Here is a 22274-nt window from a genome sequence, read left to right as displayed (position 1 = left end):
TTAACTAAACACATGTTCTATATCTATATGATATGCTAACTTAATGATTTAAAACCTGGAAACACGAAAAACACCGTAAAACCGGATTTACGCCGTCGTAGTAACACCGCGGGCTGTTTTGGGTTAGTTAATTAAAAACTATGATAAAATTTAATTTAAAAGTTTTTATTCTGAGAAAATGATTTTTATTATGAACATGAAACTATATCCAAAAATTATGGTTAAACTCAAAGTGGAAGTATGTTTTCTAAAATGGTCATCTAGACGTCGTTCTTTCGACTGAAATGACTACCTTTGCAAAAATGACTTGTAACTTATTTTTCTGACTATAAACCTATACTTTTTCTGTTTTGATTCATAAAATAGAGTTCAATATGAAACCATAGCAATTTGATTTACTCAAAATGGATTTAAAATGAAGAAGTTATGGGTAAAACAAGATTGGATAATTTTTCTCATTTTAGCTACGTGAAAATTGGTAACAAATATATTCCAACCATAACTTAATCAACTTGTATTGTATATTATGTAATCTTGAGATACCATAGACACGTATACAATATTTCGACCTATCATGTCGACACATCTATATATATTTCGGAACAACCATAGACACTCTATATGTGAATGTTGGAGTTAGCTATACAGGGTTGAGGTTGATTCCAAAATATGTATAGTTTGAGTTGTGATCAATACTGAGATACGTATACACTGGGTCGTGGATTGATTCAAGATAATATTTATCGATTTATTTCTGTATATCTAACTGTGGACAACTAGTTGTAGGTTACTAACGAGGACAGCTGACTTAATAAAATTAAAACATCAAAATATATTAAAAGTGTTGTAAATATATTTTGAACATACTTTGATATATATGTATATATTGTTATAGGTTCGTGAATCAACCAGTGGCCAAGTCTTACTTCCCGACGAAGTAAAAATCTGTGAAAGTGAGTTATAGTCCCACTTTTAAAATCTAATATTTTTGGGATGAGAATACATGCAGGTTTTATAAATGATTTACAAAATAGACACAAGTACGTGAAACTACATTCTATGGTTGAATTATCGAAATCGAATATGCCCCTTTTTATTAAGTCTGGTAATCTAAGAATTAGGGAACAGACACCCGAATTGACGCGAATCCTAAAGATAGATCTATTGGGCCTAACAAACCCCATCCAAAGTACCGGATGCTTTAGTACTTCGAAATTTATATCATATCCGAAGAGTGTCCCAGAATGATGGGGATATTCTTATATATGCATCTTGTTAATGTCGGTTACCAGGTGTTCACCATATGAATGATTTTTATCTCTATGTATGGGATGTGTATTGAAATATGAAATCTTGTGGTCTATTATTATGATTTGATATATATAGGTTAAACCTATAACTCACCAACATTTTTGTTGACGTTTTAAGCATGTTTATTCTCAGGTGATTATTAAGAGCTTCCGCTGTCGCATACTTAAATAAGGACGAGATTTGGAGTCCATGCTTGTATGATATCATGTAAAAACTGCATTCAAGAAACTTATTTTGTTGTAACATATTTGTATTGTAAAACTTTATGTAATGGTCGTGTGTAAACAGGATATTTTAGATTATCATTATTTGATAATCTACGTAAAGCTTTTTAAACCTTTATTGATGAAATAAAGGTTATGGTTTGTTTTAAAATGAATGCAGTCTTTGAAAAACGTCTCATATAGAGGTCAAAACCTCACAACGAAATCAATTAATATGGAACGTTTTTAATCAATAAGAACGGGACATTTCAGTTGGTATCCGAGCGTTGGTCTTAGAGAACCATAATTTTGCATTAGTGTGTCTTATCTAGTTTGTTAGGATGCATTAGTGAGTCTGGACTTCGACCGTGTTTACTTGAAAAATGATTGCTTAACAAATTTTGTTGGAAACTATATATTTTTAACATGTGAATATTATGTGATATATTAATCTCTTAACGCGTTTGATATTATGTGATTGATGTCTACCTCTAGAACAAGTCCCATTGACTCACCTAATAATAATGAAGAGTCAAATGTAAATTGGAATGATTCGTGGACTGATTCACAAGTTCCCGAAGAGGAACCGGAAGAAGAGTCGGAACCGAAAGAAGAATCGGAACCGGAAGAAGAATCGGAACCGGATGAAGAAATAGAACCGGTAGGGGAAATAATAAAATGGTTAAGTAAAAGAAAATCCTCAACCAACCGACCAAGGTTAATTATGGTCAATGGTGTTTCCTCCAAGGAAGCAAAATATTGGGAGGATTACCAATTCTCCGATGAATCGAATTCCGACGAGAATTCCGATGATGTTATAGAAATTACCCCAACTGAATTTAAAAAGGCAAAAGAAAATAATAAGGGAAAGGGCATAAAAATAGAGAAATCTAATTCCAACCCCGATGAACTTTATATGTATCGTCAACCCCCGAAGTCCTTAAGTTGTAACAATGACCCGGGAACCTCTAAACCACCAGGTTTTTCTAAACCAATGTGGAAAACGACGGCTCGTATTAGGGGAACATCATATATCCCTAGAAACTTGGCAAAACGAACCAAAACCGAAGAAGAAGAAACAAGCGAGTCAGAATAAGATAGTTGTATTCGTGTGGTGTAATATATGTAATATAGTGTGCTTATGCTTTATGATATATGTAAAAATTGCTTGTATTAATAAGTATTTTTCTTTTATGAATCTAACTCTTGTCTATTTTACAGTATAAAAACACAAAATGGATAGACAACCCAATATTTTAAGAGACTTACCCGGAGACATGATTGATGAAATCTTGTCTAGACTCGGTCAGAATTCTTCGGCACAACTATTTAAGGCGAGATCAGTTTGTAAGACATTCGAAGAACGTTCAAAGAATGCCTTGGTTTATAAAAGGCTTTTGTTCGAAAGATGGGGGATATCACATTGGGAAATCCATAAGTTACGATGTGTTTACTTTGACGCATATATTGTGGGGAACCCAAATGCTATTTTACGCAATGGGTTAAGAAATTATTTTGACTCAATATATCCGAATATTGGACTTCGTGATTTAGAAAAAGCGGCTAACATGCAACATAAAGAAGCATGTTATGCTTACGGATTAGTAATGTTCGCTTCTCACCAAAGTGAGAACAAGAACATCGGGCTACAACTATTAAACAAAACGTTCCCACAAGTGACGGAGTCGGTAATCGGGGTAAGAAATGAGGTTTTTAGATTGTTACGGGACTGTTGGACATTACGTAACCCTCGTCCCTTTGACTACGTTACAACACGCTGTCTTATCAACGGCCATAACGGTTATGTTCCACAAGACCAAGGATGGGAAGTAATCCTAGTAAAACCAGAATGCATGACTTGTTTCTGGACGTATGAATTACTTGTCTTTATTGCCTTTGCTGAACGACTTGTGTACTAGCTAGAATTATCTTCACAACCATCTTGTATCAAATTTATTGTGTGCTATATTTCATGCTATATGTAAAATAAGCGGTATTGTAAGTTTGTAAAATATTGTGTAAAAGTTTGAACGCGAAATATTATTATAATCAGTTTTTCATATAGAATTGTAGTAGTTGAATTGTATATTAGCTACTAAGTATGAACTTAACGGGTAGGTACTACCCGAATTTAAACTTATAAAACGCTAATATGAAGAAAAAGCTTTTATAAATGAGTTCATATTATGCTACGAAATACTATTAACTACTCTTAATATTCTGTATGATTAACTTGTTCCATTTGACTATTTTGAAGGAAATGGCACCGACTACTCGACACACCGTGAATATGAATGAAGAGGAATTCCGTACTTTTCTAGCTTCAAACATAGTCGCAGTACAGGCTGCGCTACATACCAACAATAACCTTGGATCTAGCAGTACATGAAATCGTGTAGGATGCACCTACAAAGAATTCACTGCCTGCAAACCTTTGGAATTTGATGGAACCGAAGGACCGATCGGATTGAAACGGTGGACCGAGAAGGTCGAATCGGTGTTTTCCATAAGTAAGTGTACTGAAGAGGACAAAGTAAAGTACGCTACGCATACCTTCACAGGTTCTGCGTTAACATGGTGGAATACCTATCTAGAGCAAGAGGGACAAGACGATGCGTACGCACTACCATGGTCAGCATTCAAGCACTTGCTGAACGAGAAGTACCGTCCCAGAACTGAGGTCAATAAGCTCAAGACAGAACTTAGAGGGTTACTAACCCAAGGATTTGATATTACCACGTACGAAAGGCGATTCACAGAATTGTGCCTATTGTGTCCGAGAGCATTCGAAGACGAGGAAGAGAAGATCGACGCGTTTGTGAAAGGATTACCGGAAAGAATCCAAGAAGATATAAGTTCACACGAGCCCGCCTCCATACAACAGGCATGTAGAATGGCTCACAAACTAGTGAACCAGATTGAAGAAAGAATTAAAGAACAGACTGCTAAAGAGGCCAATGTGAAGCAAGTCAAAAGAAAGTGGGAGAAAAACAGTGATAAGAATCACCAATACAACAACAACAACATCAATTACAACAATAATCGCAACAATTATCCCAACAATCGCAACATCAATCGCAACTACAACAAACGGCCCAACAACAACAACAACAACAGCAACAACAACAACATCAACTACAACAATCATCCCAACAACAATAATAACTGCAACAACAACAACAATCAGAAGCAGCTATGCCAAAGGTGTGAAAAGTATCACTCGGGGTTCTGCACCAAATTTTGCAACAAGTGTAAAAGAAATGGTCATAGCGCGGCGAAGTGTGAGGTCTACGGATCAGGGGTTAATAGAACGAAAGGAACAAATGGTATCGGAACGAGTAATGGCGGAGCAAGTAGTGTCGGAGCAAGTTATGCCAATGTAGTTTGTTATAAATGTGGAAAACTGGGCCACATTATTAGAAATTGCCCGAACCAGGAGAACACGAATGGACAAGGCCGCGGAAGAGTTTTCAATATTAATGCGGCAGAGGCACAGGAAGACCCGAAGCTTGTTACGGGTACGTTTCTTATTGACAATAAATCTGCTTACGTTTTATTTGATTAGGGTGCGGATAGAAGCTATATGAGTAGAGATTTTTGTGCTAAATTAAGTTGTCCATTGACGCCTCTGGATAGTAAATTTTTACTCGAATTAGCAAATGGTAAATTAATTTCAGCAGATAATATATGTCGGAATCGAGAAATTAAACTGGTTAGCGAAACATTTAAGATTGATTTGATACCAGTAGAGTTAGGGAGTTTTGATGTGATAATCGGTATGGACTGGTTGAAAGAAGTGAAAGCAGAGATCGTTTGTTACAAAAATGCAATTCGCATTATACGAGAAAAAGGAAAACCCTTAATGGTGTACGGAGAAAAGGGCAACACGAAGCTACATCTTATTAGTAATTTGAAGGCACAAAAACTAATAAGAAAAGGTTGCTATGCTGTTCTAGCACATGTCGAGAAAGTACAAACTGGAGAAAAGAGCATCAATGATGTTCCCATTGCAAAAGAATTTCCCGATGTATTTCCAAAAGAATTACCGGGATTACCCCCACATCGATCCATTGAATTTCAAATAGATCTTGTACCAGGAGCTGCACCAATAGCTCGTGCTCCTTACAGACTCGCACCCAGCGAGATGAAAGAACTGCAACGCCAATTACAAGAACTTTTAGAGCATGGTTTCATTCGACCAAGCACATCACCGTGGGGAGCTCCTGTTTTGTTTGAAAAGAAGAAAGATGGTACATTCAGGTTGTGTATCGACTACCGAGAGTTGAACAAACTTACCATCAAGAACCGCTACCCACTACAGAGAATCGACGACTTATTTGATCAACTACAAGGCTCGTCTGTTTATTCAAAGATTGACTTATGTTCCGGGTATCATCAAATGCGGGTGAAAGAAGATGATATTCCAAAGACTGCTTTCAGAACACGTTACGGTCATTACGAGTTTATGGTCATGCCATTTGGTTTAACTAATGCACCAGCTGTGTTCATGGACCTTATGAACCGAGTGTGTGGACCATACCTTGACAAGTTTATCATTGTTTTCATTGATGACATACTTATTTACTCAAAGAATGACCAAGAACACGGTGAACATTTGAGAAAGGTGTTAGAAGTATTGAGGAAGGAAGAATTGTACGCTAAATTTTCAAAGTGTGCATTTTGGTTGGAAGAAGTTCAATTCCTCGGTCACATAGTGAACAAAAAAGGTATTAAGGTGGATCCGGCAAAGATAGAAAATGTTGAAAAGTGGGAAACCCCGAAAACTCCGAAACACATACGCCAGTTTTTAGGACTAGCTGGTTACTACAGAAGGTTCATCCAAGACTTTTCCAGAATAGCAAAACCCTTGACTGCATTAACGCATAAAGGGAAGAAATTTGAATGGAAGGATGAACAAGAGAAAGCGTTTCAGTTATTGAAGAAAAAGCTAACTACGGCACCTATATTGTCATTGCCTGAAGGGAATGATGATTTTGTGATTTATTGTGACGCATCAAAGCAAGGTCTCGGTTGTGTATTAATGCAACGAACGAAGGTGATTGCTTATGCGTCTAGACAATTGAAGATTCACGAGCAAAATTATACGACGCATGATTTGGAATTAGGCGCGGTTGTTTTTGCATTAAAGACTTGGAGGCACTACTTATATGGGGTCAAAAGTATTATATATACCGACCACAAAAGTCTTCAACACATATTTAATCAGAAACAACTGAATATGAGGCAGCGTAGGTGGATTGAATTGTTGAATGATTACGACTTTGAGATTCGTTACCACCCGGGGAAGGCAAATGTGGTAGCCGATGCCTTGAGCAGGAAGGACAGAGAACCCATTCGAGTAAAATCTATGAATATAATGATTCATAATAACCTTACTACTCAAATAAAGGAGGCGCAACAAGGAGTTTTAAAAGAGAGAAATTTAAAGGATGAAATACCCAAAGGATCGGAGAAGCATCTTAATATTCGGGAAGACGGAACCCGGTATAGGGCTGAAAGGATTTGGGTACCAAAATTTGGAGATATGAGAGAAATGGTACTTAGAGAAGCTCATAAAACTAGATACTCAATACATCCTGGAACGGGGAAGATGTACAAGGATCTCAAGAAACATTTTTGGTGGCCGGGTATGAAAGCCGATGTTGCTAAATACGTAGGAGAATGTTTGACGTGTTCTAAGGTTAAAGCTGAGCATCAGAAACCATCAAGTCTACTTCAAAAACTCGAAATCCCGGAATGGAAATGGGAAAACATTACCATGGATTTCATCACTAAATTGCCAAGGACTGCAAGTGGTTTTGATACTATTTGGGTAATAGTTGATCGTCTCACCAAATCAGCACACTTCCTGCCAATAAGAGAAGATGACAAGATGGAGAAGTTAGCACGACTGTATTTGAAGGAAGTCGTCTCCAGACATGGAATACCAATCTCTATTATCTCTGATAGGGATGGCATATTTATTTCAAGATTCTGGCAGACATTACAGCAAGCATTAGGAACTCGTCTAGACATGAGTACTGCCTATCATTCACAAACTGATGGGCAGAGCGAAAGGATGATACAAACGCTTGAAGACATACTACGAGCATGTGTTATTGATTTCGGAAACAGTTGGGATCGACATCTACCGTTAGCAGAATTTTCCTACAACAACAGCTACCATTCAAGCATTGAGATGGCGCCGTTTGAAGCACTTTATGGTAGAAAGTGCAGGTCTCCGATTTGTTGGAGTGAAGTGGGGGATAGACAGATTACGGGTCCGGAGATTATACAAGAAACTACCGAGAAGATCATCCAAATTCAACAACGGTTGAAAACCGCCCAAAGTCGATAAAAGAGCTACGCTGACATTAAAAGAAAAGATATAGAATTTGAAATTGGAGAGATGGTCATGCTTAAAGTTGCACCTTGGAAAGGCGTTGTTCGATTTGGTAAACGAGGGAAATTAAATCCAAGGTATATTGGACCATTCAAGATTATTGATCGTGTCGGACCAGTAGCTTACCGACTTGAGTTACCTCAACAACTCGCGGTTGTACATAACACTTTCCACGTCTCGAATTTGAAGAAATGTATTGCTAAAGAAGATCTCACTATTCCGTTAGATGAAATCCAAATCAACGAAAAACTCCAATTCATCGAAGAACCCGTCGAAATAATGGATCGTGAGGTTAAAAGACTTAAGCAAAACAAGATACCAATTGTTAAGGTTCGATGGAATGCTCGTAGAGGACCCGAGTTCACCTGGGAGCGTGAAGATTAGATAAAGAAGAAATACCCGCATCTATTTCCAGAAGATTCGTCAACACCTTCAACAGCTTAAAATTTCGGGACGAAATTTATTTAACGGGTAGGTACTGTAGTGACCCGAACTTTCCCATGTTTATATATATTAATTGAGATTGATATTTACATGATTAAATGTTTCTAACATGTTAAGCAATCAAACTTATTAAGACTTGATTAATTGAAATATGTTTCATATAGACAATTGACCACCCAAGTTGACCGGCGATTCACGAACGTTAAAACTTGTAAAAACGACATGACGATATATATATGGATATACATATGGTTAACATGAGATTATGATAAGTAAGTATCTCCATAAGTATATTAACAATAAGTTATATACATATAAACAAGACTACTAACTTAAGGATTACGAAACGAGACATATATGTAACGATTATCGTTGTAACGACATTTAAATGTATATATATCATATTAAGATATATTAATATATCATAATATCATGATAATATAATAATTTAACATCTCATTAGATATAATAAACAATGGGTTAACAACATTAAGTGAGATCGTTAACTTAAAGGTTTCAAAACAACACTTACATGTAACGACTAACAATGACTTAACGACTCAGTTAAAATGTATATACATGTAGTGTATTTAGATGTATTAAAATACTTTTGGAAGACTTCAAGACATATATCAAAACACTCATACTTAACGAAAATGGTTACAGTTACTTTCCCATTCTTTTCTTTCATCAAGAATTCTAGTCGTATTCTTACCCGTATTATACACAGCTTCAAAACGTACTTACTATGGGTATATACCAATAGGAACTAGCATGGGATTCCACTCGTGATTATGTCCTGTATGACTAATCAATTTTAACTTCTACCATGAGCTAGTCAACTAACTAGAACTCCTTTTAACCCCACTCACCACTCACCAATTACCACTCATCATTCACTCCATTTCACTTCCAATTCTCTTTCTAATTCTCTCTCAACACACACACCCTATTATGAACGTATTTTTCCAGTAGTTAATCATCATCTTCATCAAAAATCACTTCAAGAATCAAGCTATAATCATCATAGGAAGAACACTTCAAGAACACTTCAAAAATCCCTTCAAGTTTACTAATTTACTTCCAAGCTTTCTAATCCATTCCAAGTAATCATCTAAGATCAAGAAACCTTTGTTATATATAGTATGTTATCTTTCTTATTCAAGGTAATATTCATATTCAAACTTTGATTCAATTTCTATAACTATAAACTATCTTAATTCGAGTAAAAATCTTACTTGAACTTGTTTTTGTGTCATGATCCTACTTCAAGAACTTTCAAGCCATCCAAGATTCTTTGAAGCTAGATCATTTATTGTCACTTCCAGTAGGTTTACCTACTAAACTTGAGGTAGTAATGATGTTCATAACATCATTCGATTCATATATATAAAACTATCTTATTCGAAGGTTTAAACTCGTAATCACTAGAACATAGTTTAGTTAATTCTAAACTTGTTCGCAAACAAAAGTTAATCCTTCTAACTTGACTTTTAAAATTAACTAAACACATGTTCTATATCTATATGATATGCTAACTTAATGATTTAAAACTTGGAAACACGAAAAACACCGTAAAACCGGATTTACGCCGTCGTAGTAACACCGCGGCCTGTTTTGGGTTAGTTAATTAAAAACTATGATAAACTTTGATTTAAAAGTTGTTATTATGAGAAAATGATTTTTATTATGAACATGAAACTATATCCAAAAATTATGGTTAAACTCAAAGTGGAAGTATGTTTTCTAAAATGGTCATCTAGACGTCGTTCTTTCGACTGAAATGACTACCTTTACAAAAATGACTTGTAACTTATTTTTTTGACTATAAACCTATCCTTTTTATGTTTAGATTCATAAAATAGAGTTCAATATGAAACCATAGCAATATGATTCACTCAAAACGGATTTTAAATGAAGAAGTTATGGGTAAAACAAGATTGGATAATTTTTCTCATTTTAGCTACGTGAAAATTGGTAACAAATATATTCCAACCATAACTTAATCAACTTGTATTGTATATTATGTAATCTTGAGATATCATAGACACGTATACAATGTTTCGACCTATCATGTCGACACATCTATATATATTTCGGAACAACTATAGACACTCTATATGTGAATGTTGGAGTTAGCTATACAGGGTTGAGGTTGATTCCAAAATATGTATAGTTTGAGTTGTGATCAATACTGAGATACGTATACACTGGGTCGTGGATTGATTCAAGATAATATTTATCGATTTATTTCTGTATATCTAACTGTGGACAACTAGTTGTAGGTTACTAACGAGGACAGCTGACTTAATAAACTTAAAACATCAAAATATATTAAAAGTGTTGTAAATATATTTTGAACATACTTTGATATATATGTATATATTGTTATAGGTTCGTGAATCAACCAGTGGCCAAATCTTACTTCTCGACGAAGTAAAAATCTGTGAAAGTGAGTTATAGTCCCACTTTTAAAATCTAATATTTTTGGGATGAGAATACATGCAGGTTTTATAAATGATTTACAAAATAGACACAAGTACGTGAAACTACATTCTATGGTTGAATTATCGAAATCGAATATGCCCCTTTTTATTAAGTCTGGTAATCTAAGAATTAGGGAACAGACACCCTAATTGACGCGAATCCTAAAGATAGATCTATTGGGCCTAACAAACCCCATCCAAAGTACCGGATGCTTTAGTACTTCGAAATTTATATCATATCCGAAGGGTGTCCCGGAATGATGGGGATATTCTTATATATGCATCTTGTTAATGTCGGTTACCAGGTGTTCACCATATGAATGATTTTTATCTCTATGTATGGGATGTGTATTGAAATATGAAATCTTGTGGTTTATTATTATGATTTGATATAAATAGGTTAAACCTATAACTCACCAACATTTTTGTTGACGTTTTAAGCATGTTTATTCTCAGGTGATTATTAAGAGCTTCCACTGTCGCATACTTAAATAAGGACGAGATTTGGAGTCCATGCTTGTATGATATTGTGTAAAAACTGCATTCAAGAAACTTATTTTGTTGTAACATATTTGTATTGTAAACCTTTATGTAATGGTCGTGTGTAAACAGGATATTTTAGATTATCATTATTTGATAATCTACGTAAAGCTTTTTAAACCTTTATTGATGAAATAAAGGTTATGGTTTGTTTTAAAATGAATGCAGTCTTTGAAAAACGTCTCATATAGAGGTCAAAACCTCGCAATGAAATCAATTAATATGGAACGTTTTTAATCAATAAGAACGGGACATTTCATCTAGAGCATGCCGGTTTTTACCGACGTTTCAAAAAAGACTTTTCTAAAATTGCCACTCCTATGAATAAACTCCTAGAAAATGATGCTCCATTCATCTTTTTAGATGAATGCATAAAATCTTTTAATATTCTTAAAGAAAAACTCACTAATGCGCCGATCATGATAACTCCAAATTGGAATCTACCATTTGAACTTATGTGCGATGCAAGTGATTTTGCAATGGGAGCCGTTTTAGGACAAAGGATTGAAAAATGATTTCAACCTATTTATTACCCTAGTAAGACGTTACAAGGAGCACAAATGAATTACACAACTACTGAAAAAGAACTCCTTGCTATTGTCTTTGCTTTTGACAAATTCGTTCATATCTCGTTTTAGCTAAAACGGTGGTCTATACCGATCATTCTGCTCTTAGATACCTATTTTCAAAACAAGATGCTAAACCACGATTAATCCGTTGGATCTTACTCTTACAAGAGTTCGATATTGAAATCCGAGATAAAAAGGGAGCAGAAAATCTCGCAGCTGATCATCTTTCTCGTCTTGAAAATCCTGAATTAGAAGTTCTAAATGAATCTGCTATATAAGACAACTTTCCTGATGAATATCTTTTGAAGATCGATTATAATGAAATTCCATGGTTTGCAGACTATGCAAACTACTTAGTATGTGGATTCCTTGAAAAAGAGTTGTCGTACCAAAAACGAAAGAAATCCTTTAGTGATATAAAACACTATTTCTGGAAAAGATTCACATTTGTTTAAAAGTTGTCCCGATAGAATAATACGCCAATGTGTATTCGGGGATGAAGCTAGTCAAATCTTAAACCATTGTCACATAGGACCAACAGGAGGGCATTATGGGCCTCAACTCACAGCAAGAAAAGTCTATGACGCTGGATTCTATTGGCCTACAATTTTCAAAGACGCACACCTTCTTTGTAAATCCTGTGATGCTTGTCAACGGACCGAAAAAATAAGTCAACGTGATAAAATGCCACAAAATGTCATTCAAGAATGTGAAGTATTTGACATTTGGGGTATTGACTTTATGGGTCCATTTTCAAAATCTCATAATAATCTCTACATTCTTGTTGACATTGATTATGCATCTAAATGGGCGGAAGCACAAGCTCTCCCAACTAACGATGCACGAGTTGTAGTCAACTTCTTAAAATGTCTTTTTGGTAGGTTTGGAACACCGAAAGCTTTAATAAGTGATCGGGGTACTCATTTTTGTAATAATCAACTTGAGAAAGTTCTCAAAATATATGGAGTAACTCTTAAAATCTCAACCGCTTATCATCCACAAACAAGTGGACAAGTTGAAAATACCAACCGAGCATTAAAACGTATTCTAGAGAAAACCATAGGATCAAATCCGAAGGAATGGTCCATAAAATTGGAGGATGCACTCTGGGCTTTTATAACAGCCTACAAAACTCCAATTGGAACCACACCTTTTAAACTTGTTTACGGAAAAGCATGTCACCTTCCAGTAGAAATTGAGCACAAAGCATTTTGGGCTTTGAAGACATGTAATCTTGATTTACATAAAGCCAGACGTCTACTGTTAAGTCTACTAAACGAATTAGAAGAATTGAGACATGAAGCATACAAAAATTCGTTAATCTATAAGGAAAGAACGAAGAAATGGCATGATAAAAGAATCAGAAGTTCAAAAGAATTTAAAGAAGGAGACAGAGTTCTTCTTTTCAATTCATGATTCAAGATATTTCCTGAAAAATTGAAATCAAGATGGTCTGGACCATTCATAGTTAAAAGAGTTTTCCCGTACGGAACAGTAGAATTAATAAATTCAAATGGGGTTGAATTTAAAGTAAATGGTCACAGAATTAAACATTACATAGATAATCCAAAGGAAGTTGAAGATGAAGTTAATTACAATTTCGACACCACAACTAACTAAGTGTGGGAAGATTCGAATCTTTTTAGGATAATATGTATTTCTGTTAGAGTTAGATTTTCTATTTTTGTGTAGTTCTCGAGAATGGAATCCGAATGGTCTTTCCCTAGCAGACCCTAAAGAACTAGTCTTCTCCCTCCATTCTGAATTTTTATTTTTTTAGGTTTTACGAGATGAAGAATTCCTTTGATCTGAACCATGGTCTACTACTACACGCTATGATTACTAAACGTAATAATAACATCTTCCCGAGTGAACTGGTATCATTCATAAGAGGCAAAATGGACGGAGTAAGGAAATAACTCAGGAAGAATCATCATAAGACACATTTTGGTAAAGGAAAATCAAAATCCGCAACAAAAAGAAGAGCACGACACCTTGAAAGATGTCATAAATGCGGAAAATGGTCACACGAAGGTAAATGTTTGAACAATCAAACATATTCAAATACCAAATTTGTTACTCTATGCAGAGAAGGACCGTTCATATGTTTAGAAGAAAAATTATTGAAGAATCGAGGTTACGCTTATGTAGCTATGAAAAACCAAATCACACGACTCTCCTATGAGTCGGTTAAACCAGGTCTCTGAAAATTCTATCTCACAGGTAAGTATGTACAGTTTTTAATTGTTTTTATTTATTGCTTTTAACCTTTTGATAATAAACGCTGAATCGTTCGCTATAAAGTATTAAATTGATATTCAACAAAATTAGGTATGCGAAACCGAAATTATTGATATCATACAAAAATTTATTACATCACTGCGAAATTTACTGTTTATTCTTAAGGTATAAATATCTTTAATCAATCAATCCAAAATATTTCAAAAATTCGTCAGGAGTAAAACTAGGTAAAATAGCCGAAATTACTTTACCCAAAAGAGGGGCGTATATTTTTGATAATATTTGATTGATTAAAGTGGGATAAAAGACCAAAAAGATTTTTAATTTTAATTTTTACTTTGTTTTTAAATTAATATTAAATTATTATTAAAAAATTTTAAAATCAATATATTTAATTTTTTTAAATATTTTAAAAAATTAATATTTTCAATATAAGTTTGTAAAATTAATGTATAAAAATATTAATAATATTAATATGAATTTTTAATTTTATGCATTTTAAATTTAAGTTTGGTGAGAATTTAAAAACAAAAATTTACTTTATTTCATTAACTTAAAAATTTGATATTTAAAATTCGTCGTGAGTTGAAGACTAGGTCATTGAACCGAAATTGCTTTACCCAAGGGAGGGAAGAGAAATTTTTTTATCATTATTTTTAATCTTATTGAATTAAAGTATGCCAAAAACATTAAAAAAACCCAAAAATCTTTGCTTTTAAGACAACGCTTTAAAAATGAAAAATTTTAAAATTTTGTCGAGAGACGAACTACGTCAACGTACCGAAACGCCCTCATTCTAAAAAGAAAACAATTTTTTAAAATTAATTAATCATTTGTTTTATAAGTAAAAGGTTTTATAAAAATAATAATAATAATAATAATAATAATAATAATAATAATAATAATAATAATAATAATAATAATAATAATAATAATAATAAATATAAAAATATATTTATTTTTTTATTTTAATTTTTAAAATATAAGATTATTAATATAAATATTTTCTATAATAAATCAAATAATATATAAATTATGAATTTGGGCCGAGTCAGTTTACAAGTCCGAATAATTTTTGAATTACTGGGCCATGCGATCGCATGAGCCTAATGCCTAATAACCATGTGATCGCATGGTAGGTCTGGGCAGGAGAGATTAAAAGTTCCAGCAACCTGGTTTCTGTCTCATAACACCAACACACACACATACAAAATTTACTCCCAAACATCATCTAAAATTATAAATTTTTCATCAAAATTCGCCAAATTTCGTGCTACAAATCACTCTAAACATGTCTTTTCTCAGATGGGGTAGCAGAAAGGTAAAGATTTCACCCCTAAAACTTTTAAAATTTGAATTTTAGTGTTCTTGAGCTAATTTTTACCTAATTTGATTTTGTTAATTTCTAGTGTAATTAGAGTTAAATTGTTAGTATATTATGCATGTATAACCTAGATTGATGCTATTTAACATGATTTGAAGCCAAAAACTTCAGAATTTTTAGAAATCTAGGGTTTGTGTTCTTGAGCAATTTGGGGCTTTTTGATACAAACAGGTTATGACCGATTTTTATCATGAATTATTGCTAAATTAAGTAGTGTAACATGTTTGGGTAGCTAAATGATCCAAACTTTGATCCTAAACATGATTTTTGAGAATTAAAGTGGACTTTTTAAGTCTAAAATTCATGAATTTGATTAATTTGATATAAATGCCATTTGAAACTTGTTTAATTGCTAGTAATGATTATTTTGACATGTTATTTGAGTTGAATGCTTATGAACTTTGTAAACATTTTCATATATGCTTATTTGAAAAAGTGTAGAATTGATAAAAATATGGAAATGAGTATAAGTTTAATATGGATTAAACATGTTATTGTAATTATTTTAATTTGTTATTTTGCTAACACTAATGCATATTTGGATGCACAAATTTTGTGTTTAATGTGTTTTGCAGAGAAATACCGATACTGATGGTGCATCATCATCATCTAGGCAACCTGCTCCGGAACCACAGCCAGAGATGCAATATCACGAACCGGAACACCAACCTGAACAACAACAACATTATGATCAACACGTACCATACTATGAACCAGACCCACAATTTTTTATTGCCTACGTTGTATTTCCTGTTCACCATATAATAGAACACCCACCAATTCATGAAGAACAGTTGCATCCCAATTTAAGGATTGATAGAAGTTGGAAAGATTACCCGACGTACCAAAGTAACAAATTTAAGCTTTGGACCAAAAATGTAGAAGTACCAAGGGTAATAGATTGGGAGCCTTTAGAAAGGGTCCACCTAGCTAACCCAGTTAGGCAGCATCTAATCCAAAGGTATGGCAGCTCTTCTTTTACTGATTGGGAACGTTTACTTACCACTCGTAGGCCTGTATATAAAGAGTGGTGTGTTGAGCTAATGAGTACTATCGCTTTTAATAAGGATGTAGATAGGTTAGACGATAAGAGTTTTCTTAGATTTTTACTTGGCCGTAGGATGTACAGGATGTCCATGCTGGACATGGCCAGGGCTTTACAGATTTACACTCCCGCAGAATTACTATCACCTGATTATTCAAATTTGATTTATCATGGTGAGCGGGTAGATAGAAATTTTGACGCTAACGCCATCTGGAGGCGTATGTCAAATTTTAATGTGTTTACGCGGGGAGGAAGACACTCCTATTTAGATATTAATAAAGCCGAGCTTCGTATAATACATAGATTCTTAGCAAACTCAATTACACAAAGAGGTAACAATAAGGAGAAAATGACGACCTTACACGATTTATTTTACCTTAAGTGCATTCGAAACACTAGAAGCTTTGTTAATATCCCCTACTGTGTTGGTTTTTATCTGTCCAAAATGGTGGAAGGTATACAGGAAGGGGGAATAATAGGAGGAGGTATTTTTGTCACTCTCATTGGAGAGTATTTAGGTGTAGATAGGGATCAAGGGGGTCCTATGATGGTATGTAGGGAACATGATAAGACTTTAGGATTGCAAGTCTATCAAGATGCAAAGGTATTGACTAGGAGACGTAATCAGGCAGTACAATATCAGGGCCGCCATCCACAGGTAGAGAGGGGTTCGGATGAGGAAATGGAGGAAGCGGATGACATTAGGGATGTCATTAGGGATAGTGCTACTGACGTTTTCCAGCGTATAAATGAGGTAGAAATGACTAATGAAGATAGGCATCGTCGGTATGAGCAGTGGCAAGCCGCGAATGAGTATGAGACTTCCAGGCGACGCCAACACGATAGCTAGCAAGTTCATCAGCACCAAATCATGAGCCAGCTATCATATCAGGTACCAAATAACTACATTCCAACTCGGCCTGCTTACTATCAACCACATCAGCCCGATGATGTTCTGCGAGGTGTATATAAAATAGCTTTATTTTTACAACGAAATACTATTAAATATGATACAATTTTTACACAAGATATTTATTTATTTATAGAATGGATATACTTAAACCTTGCTACAACACTTATAGGCAGTGTACCTAATCGTACAGTAGTGTAGTTTTTAGTAAGTCCAGTTCGTTCCACAGGGAATCTTTTAATCAAAGCTTAACGCTATATTAGTTTTAAATTATAAAAATACAAATATATAAATAAGTAATATTATTATTATAAAAGGGGGTATTTACCGTTTAATGACCGGTTTGTCGATTTTAAAACTTTAGTCGCAGTTAAAACCTAATGTAAAATATTAAAAATAAATACAAGACTTAATTTAAAGCGTAAAGTAAATAACGATAAAGAAATTTCGATAAATAAAAGTGCGATAAAATAAAATTGCGATAATTAAAAAGTACGATAATTAAAAGTGCAATTAAATACAAAATAAAGGAAATTAAATATGAAATAAAAGAATTATGCTTATTTAAACTTCCGTAATCATGATGTTTGACGTGTTGATTTTATTTTTATGCCCATGGGTTAATTGTTCTTTGTCCTGGATTATTTAATATGTCCATACGGATTTGTCCATAATACTCCATCAGTCATAAATATAAAGAGCGAAAGCCTTCGTCAAATTATTCTTATTCCCGAAGTCAAATATTCCAACTAATTGGGGATTCGAATTGTAACAAGGTTTTAATACTTTGTTTAATGAATACACCAGGTTATCGACTGCGTGTAAACCAAGGTTTTACTACTTTGTTAACAATTACACCAATTACCCTTGAATGTAATTCACCCCTATTTCAACAAGTCTATTAACTATTAATCCAGTTCCGTGTCCGGTAAAATGAATAATTATTGGTATTTATAGATATCCCGCCCACCGTACCCAGTCAAACGTATGTGGTTATATATAAATACGTCAAATTATAAGTTTGTATATTAAATTAACAAGGTATTGTTTAGTTAATATAAAACCCATTAATAGCCCATAGTCTAATTTCCACAAGTGTCGTTCTTTTATCCAAACCATAATTATGGTACAAAGCCCAATTACCCAATTTTAGTAATTAGCCCAATATCATGATTACTTCGATTTAAATAAGCATAATAATAACTTAGCTACGAGACATTAATGAAAATAATATAAACATAACTTACAATGATTAAAAATAGCGTAGCGTTACACGGACAGAATTTCGACATACACCCTTACAACATTCGCTAACATACCCTTATTATTAGGATTTAAAATTAAAATTAAAATTAAAATATAAATTATATATATATTTACGTATATATTGAGAGAGAGATAGATTACTGATATTAAAAACGATCAAACTGCGTTGCCTTTTATAGGGATTTGAGTTCAGGGAAGCTCCGCGACTCGCGTAATTTTTGCATTGTAAACTCCGCAACTCGCGGAGTTCGTTTTTCCAGCTCACACTAATTTGGAACGTTTCTTGCCGACGATTTTTAAATATATTATAATATATATATAAATTTTAAGAATTAATTATATATTATATTATATTCATGTGCATAGTTGACTTGTAATTTTTAGTCCGTTGCGTCGAGCGTTGAGAGTTGACTTTGGTCCCGGTTCCGGATTTTCGAACGTCCTTGCGTACAAATTAATATCTTGTATGTTGCGTTTCGAATCTTGTACTCTTGTAATTTCGAGACGTTTCTTATCAATAATTGGAACCTCTTTGATTGTATTTTGTACTTTTGAGCTTTTTGGTCATTTGCGTCTTCAATTCGTCGAATCTGTCTTTTGTCTTCACCTTTTATTATTTAAACGAATATCACTTGTAAATAGAACAATTGCAACTACAAGCTTGTCTTTCTTGAGGAATAATGCTATGAAATATATGTTCGTTTTTAGTATTATCAAATATTCCCACACTTGAGCGTTGCTTGTCCTCAAGCAATATAGTCTTGAAATACTAGAATCACTTCTTTATTTTTCACACTTTGTACATCAGTGATTTCTTTACGGCGGTATAAACAATGGTAGTAACGATGTGGTTTACAGTCTCACATGACTATAAAAATTTAGATCCATTAAGAAATTGGATCTTTATGAAAACATTTGATCTTTTGAAAATTAAATCTAGCTTTTACCCTAGATAAGTTTTCCGGAATAATCCTTCACCGGTGTTTGCAAATTCTTTTTGTGGGTTTGGTGGGTTTTAGATTTGAAAATTTTGGCTCAAAACTTATGGTTTTGTGTCACCCACTTGCTAACCTTGTATTAGGAAAGCAACACATCCAGTATACTTGCTCCGTATATTACCTTTCGGTAAACTACCGTCCGGTTGTAAAGGAAAGCGTTGAACAAGCAACTGTTAAGGCAATGTCCCCTGACATGCTTTTGATTATGGTCTATAACGTGTCGGACGCAATTACTATCCTTTGTAGGAGCAATAGTAAAGCTCACCCTTATAATTTGTCGGTCTGGCACAAGGGTCCTGTCTTTGACCATGCTATGCAACCACCGTTCTTACGGTTGACACCCGATTTGGTTCAGGTGACCTAATAAATTCCAGGTGAATTCCTAGGATTTTACGTTCAATGGTAATGAACGCATTGAAAATAGGTTTTCAGAAAACAAATCGGTTTGTAATTTTTGATCAAAATATTTTCTCGTTCAAGCTCGAGTTTAGATATCATTGAATTCCATGAGTTTGAATTCTCATTCTTTAAGGTCAATCTCAAGGATTGAGTAATATCAGTCTTAAAAGCTGATTTTTAATCTTTAAGGAGATTATCCTTTCTGGGGATCTGATTCATTAGTCTTATCCAGCTAATTTGCACGGTGTCCTCCCCATTTTACAAGACAGATCCTCTCAAGGTTAGGATAAGTCTGACCACTTGGCGACCCTGTTTGATGCTGAGGTCCGTGGATTTCCTGCTGATTTTAGAGATGACTTTTCTAGATTTTTCATCAACCTACAGCTGGTCTGGACGACAACTTCATGACCTAAATCAAGAAGCGCGTTTCTTTTTCGGAAGACTTTACTTCCTTTTAATGATGGAATTGATTCATCGTGTAGATCCATCTTTCTTACAGTAAATCGGATAAAATAGTTAATTATCGTTCAAAACAAAAGTATTTTCAATTATTTGTTACAGAAATATGTGATATATATTTTGAATAACTTGGTAAAAATTTCCCACACTTGGCCTTTATTTTCTTTTCTTTGCCTTTTTATTTTCCTCTATTCCATTCTTAAATGAATTCTAACATTTTGGTTTGTTTCTCAATTTATGTCCTTTCCGAGGTAACAATAATTTCGGTGTTAACACCTAGTTTTATCGTTCATAAATATGTATAAACATGATTTTGAGTTCATTTAATTGAAAATTTTGAAAAATTTTACTAGAATTGGGTAGTCAGTATATAAGACTAGGGCTGTTCTTTATTATCAGAGAGCACTAGATTCTAATACAACTACTGCTTTACTAGTATTTCTAATGGTAACTAAGTGTATAAAGTAAAAAATTTTAAAATTCTGAAAGAATTTAACCTCTTCCCACACTTAAGATCTTGCAATGCCCTCATTTGCAAGAAATCAGTAACAATTTAAATTATTGAGGGTGATTAGCGTAGAAAAATGATTAAATTTTACCAAAGTTTCCAAACATATTGGCATTTTTTTGCTGAATGATAAATGGTGCATATCGTTTGTTTATTCCGTCTTGTTGTTACATCACATTTATTTTTCATCTTGTCGTCAAAATTAGTTGCTTTTGCTAAACTTAATGCCAGTCTTTGAAAATGCGTTGTTTTACCCTGTTGTGTACATAAGATAAACTGCAAACATATATACATATTTTTGAAGTTTGGTATATTACCCCACATTCAAAAATTATTAAAATCTAATAATAAAAGTTAGAAAATTATAAAAACTATTACAATATTAACATAAGTATTAAATGTATCAACATTACAAATAATAAAATAAATAAAACTAAGTAGACTAGGGTTGTTACTGATACCAGTAGGGGTTCCATGCATAACCGTATGTGTTATAAAATGCTTCAGCTGGGTTATAAGTAGGATACGGTGGTTGCATCTCTATAGACCAGGGAGGAAATATGGGCGATGGAGTAGGAATATAGTTTCTACCTACATGTTGGCAATGAGCTATGATTTGGTTTTGATGAACTTGCCAATCTTCAAATGCTCGATGTCTAGCATTTTCATACTCTTGTGAAGCTATAAACCTTTGCATTTCCGTCATTTCATTTCCCCCTCCCACATTACCTGGCTGTTGATTTCTCTCAACCTGTGGATGTCTTCCATTATATCTTACTGCGGCGTTATTTCACCTTTTCAAAACCTTTGCACCATGATATACATTTAAACCAATTGTATCGTGTGGTTCTGGTTCTTCGATTAATAATCCCCCCCGACTTATATCCACATTGAGATATTCAGCAATCAAAGTAATAAATATACCACCTCCTATTATACTGTGCGGTCTCATCCCTCTAACCATAGATGATAAATAATAACTCACACAATAAGGTATACTTACAGCGCTTTGTGAGTCTCGAATACACATGTGGTAAAACAAATCCTGTTCATTTACCTTTTCCTTATTCTTACCTCGTTGTGTAATCGAGTTGGCTAAAAACCTATG

The sequence above is a fragment of the Rutidosis leptorrhynchoides genome, chromosome 3 (genome assembly GCF_046630445.1).
Source record: "Rutidosis leptorrhynchoides isolate AG116_Rl617_1_P2 chromosome 3, CSIRO_AGI_Rlap_v1, whole genome shotgun sequence".
NCBI lineage: Eukaryota > Viridiplantae > Streptophyta > Magnoliopsida > Asterales > Asteraceae > Rutidosis > Rutidosis leptorrhynchoides.
Note: the sequence above shows the minus strand (reverse complement) of the source record.